The sequence below is a fragment of the Mastomys coucha genome, unplaced genomic scaffold (assembly GCF_008632895.1).
Source record: "Mastomys coucha isolate ucsf_1 unplaced genomic scaffold, UCSF_Mcou_1 pScaffold22, whole genome shotgun sequence".
Classification (NCBI taxonomy): Eukaryota; Metazoa; Chordata; class Mammalia; order Rodentia; family Muridae; genus Mastomys; species Mastomys coucha.
Window position 1 is genome coordinate 32,195,982 of NW_022196905.1, and position 3,963 is coordinate 32,199,944.

Here is a 3,963-nt window from a genome sequence, read left to right on the forward strand (position 1 = left end):
ACCACAGCTGGCTTTTTCACACAGGTTCTGAGTGTGGGACTCAGGTCCATGTGCTTGTATGACAGACACTTTAGCAGCTAAGCCATCCTTCCTGCCCCAGAAGCTATACTGTTAAAGGCATCTTTGATGTCTAGGACAACCAGGAAAGATTTCCTCAAACTGGACAGTTTAAAGCAACAGAAATTGGTCTTTTCATAGTCCCAGGGACTAGCAATCTGAAGCAAAGCTTCAACAGGGCTGTGCTCCATCTGAAACCCTGTGTCCAATCAATCTTCTCTTGACTTCTGGGGTGGCCTCTGTCCTTGGAAAACTTTGGCTCTTCTTTGCCTCCCTTCAGGCCCTGCCTGTTTCCATGGTGTCTTCTGTGACTGTGTCCAAGTTTCTTCTTGGAAGGACACCAGTTGTCCTGAATTAAGCACCTCTCTACTCCATGACATCATCCTAAATGTTTTACCTCTCCAGACCCCATTTCTAAAGAAGGACATGCCTTTCAGAACCAGAGATTGGCCTTTAGGGGGAGGAACACACAAGTAGACCCACAACAAGTCATAGGTGCCTCCTCTTGGCCCTGTAGGGAGTTCTGTGGTGTGGTTGGATACGAATGCTGCAGAGAGAGAGACAGAGACAGAGACAGAGACAGAGACAGAGACAGAGACAGAGACAGACAGACAGAGACAGAGAGACAGAGAGAGACAGAGACAGAGAGAGAGAGACAGAGAGAGAGAGGTAATGCTGTAGTCCTGGGAGATGGCATGCCCACTTCCTTCCACCAGGGCTTCATCAGGTAGAGCATGTTTGCTGAACCTGTCATCATGGCCCTGTGTGTTATAGAGAAGGGAGCTGAAATCTGTCAGGATTCTTCAGCAAAGCTTGAGTCTGAAGCAATAGTGACTTGTTGGAATTCCCAGCCAAGCCACATCGGCCCCTCCCCCTCTCCTTCCCCTAAAGGTCAGGGTGGCAAGCAGGATAAGGCAGAGGCAGGGCAGGTGGGCCTGTCCTGGCCCTGCTGACTCATGGGAGTGTTAATGCCATTGCAGTCCGTTGTTGCTGTTGCCTGGGAGCTGATTAAGATGTCACGGAAGATTATGATGTCAGGTGCAGGAGTCAAGCTCCAGGGGGGTGACTGCTAGGCTGGGAAGGTTACCCTGGCAACAGAGACAGGACATCCATGCTGAGTAGGGACATAGTCTAGTAGGAGGGGCAGGGGGCCCAGGATGATTGTCCTGGGTACCAAATCTGGCCTTTCTACTCCACAGCTGGGTGGGTGAGCTTGGGGGAAAAGTCTTCCATCTTGAATATCTTCCCTTTCTCCCCAAATGGGGGAACAATCCCATCTCTGTGAGAATTGAATGGGATTGACCAAAAAAAGAAAAGCCACCCTTCCCACCCCCCAGCTTCACAAGTGTCTGCCAAGTCCCCAGGGATCCCTAGCCAGGCAGGAGCTCCCAAGCTGAGGCTCAGGCATGGGCAGGCTTGCCCAGAGGTGGTAAAGAGGTGCCAGCTCAGTCTGTGCCAGGTGCTGAGGCTATTCAGAATGCAGACTCACAGGACCACACTGAGCCCTTATTGGCAGCCTTCTGTATGCTGACATCAGGAAAGTGAGTGGCTCCCTCAGGCTTTCTGTTCACTTGCCTGTCACTTCCACTCAACCCTGAACCTCCCTTCTTCAATCCCTAGAACCCAGCGTCCTGCCCAGTGCAGTTTGATGAACAAGACAACACATGAACATGTCTCAAATGCTCCGTCTTCCTCAGAACAAACTTCTGTCTCTGATAACAAAGCATTCCTCCTTCACATGACAATCTTTCCCTTCATCTCATTATGATCTTGTTTCCCTAATTGTGACTTATAGTCACTCATTAGGTTATCCATATCCCCACCAACCTACGCCCCTTACCGTTCACACACCTATTTGTGTACTCACACCTTCACCATGTACCAACCCCTCCTACCATCCATTCGCCCATCACAGTATCCACTCACTCATCTATCCTTCTATCCACCCCACCATTCACTTGTTCTACCCACTCCCTTACCATCCATCTACCTTTTGGTCTAACATCTGCCCTCTCATCCCTCCCATCCTCCTGCATACCCATGTACCTAGGCCTCCATCCACCAATGTATCGACATAGCCACTCATTCATCACTATCTATCCACCCATCATCTGACCATCCATCACAATTAATCTTCATGTTATCTAACAATCCTTCTTATTGATTCATCCATCCCATCCATCCATCCATCCATCCATCCACCTACCTATCCATTTACCTATCCATCCATCTGTCCATCCATCCATCTGTCCATATGTCCATCCATTAGTCCAACCAACCATCTACCCATGCTCTCATGTAGCCATCCACCAATCATTTTATCTACCCCCAATTCCTGAGTCTATGAATGCTTGCATGTATGCATATGCCCCACCCCTTCATCAGTTAGTTAACTCACCCAGTCATGAGTCCATCTCTGTATCCCCCATTTGCCAGTTCATGCTGCCCTCCAACAACAAGCCAGAAGGTACTAGCTGATAGTGTGCCATCTGGGTGGCCCCAGGGGTCCACAGAGTCAAGTCAGAATGGACCTCTGGCTCTCAAGGGTCCTCAGTCAATCTTGTAAGGTTGAGGTGATCCAAATGTCCATGAATATGCAGGTCCCTTGGCTGTGGTGAGGACAGAAGCTTGCAGAAACTGGAGAAAAGATACCATTTGGAATTACAGGGGACTCTGGAGCACAGATGATGAGTAAAGCTGCAACTGGGAAGCACCCTCACTTTTCCATGGCCCCAAGGACACACTCGAGTCTCCCTCCCCTGGTGGAGCCCCTATCTAGGTTGAGAGAGATTAAGCTATTGCCTATGTTATGTAGGTGCTAGCCCTCCAGTGGCAGCCCCTCAGGGAAGCTCACCAGACCCTTTCTGAGTACCTTGGGTACTTTTTCTTTCCCTCTGTACTCTCTGCACCTGCTGTCCATTCCTTCCTAGATGGCCACTCCAGTTAGCAGGGACATTTCATTTTGACCTTGCTTTTCCACAGTCCCAAGAAGATGGTGGATTCTTAGAGCATCTTTCCCAGGATGCTGGGCATGGACAGAGCTCCATTCAAGGCCAGAGGACTGTTCCACGGTTCCCAATCTCCTTGAAACTCTCCTCAAAGCTAGCTTGTGTATATAGTCTCCGGTGTACCAGCCACTGGACTCACAATCTCCAACTACTGCCGGCAGGGCTGGCATGCCTGCAGCCCTGGCTGATCCTCTGAGGGGACATGCATGCATCGAGCACCAGCAGATAATTGAACAGATTACACAGAGTGTGGAAACGCTGAAAGTTGATTTACTATGCGTCATCCCTGCTTCAGGGATTTTATTAGAAATTGAAGAATAGCTTCCTGACTTGAGGCTGTGTGTCACCTCCAACAGTCGCCAAAGCAGTACTAGCTCCCAAGGTGTCTGCAGTCACTATTAAGTGTTCAGTGTGATGGGGCAGCAGCTGCTAGTTGAGGTCACTGCAGAGAGTGGGACCTTCCTCACCTCTCCTCCCCATCCATCCCTCCATGTGGGAAGGAGCTGTGGGCACACAGTGTGGGGGGTGGGGAGGGTCCTGCAGATGGTGACTCACCTCGTTGTCAGATCTCACTCAGTCTTGCCTCTTATCCCAGCCAGAGGTGTGTAACTCTGAGACACCAGGCTGCTGAGACGAAGGGTGGAAGCACCCAAGTATTTAAAGTAGTTCATAATAGGGCTAGAGAGATGGCCTAGTGGTTAAGAGCACTTGTTCTTCCAGGAGACCAAGGTTCAGTTCCCAGCACTGACATGGTCCCTCTCAACTGTCTGTTAACACCAATTCCAGAGGACCCTTCTTCTGGCTCCACAGACACCAAGCATATACACCTGGTGCATATCTATGCACACAGGCAAAACGTGTATACATATAAAAATAAAGAGAAATAATTAGATATCTC

General features: G+C 49.8%; 1 long non-coding RNA gene across 1 annotated transcript; it reads left to right on the forward strand.

Moving 5' to 3' along the window:
- Positions 1–1,164: 1,164 nt before the first annotated feature.
- On the forward strand, positions 1,165–3,323 carry LOC116070544. The gene is made up of 2 exons (XR_004110456.1): positions 1,165–1,598; positions 3,040–3,323. It is a non-coding gene; the product is annotated as an uncharacterized LOC116070544 (long non-coding RNA).
- Positions 3,324–3,963: the final 640 nt, after the last annotated feature.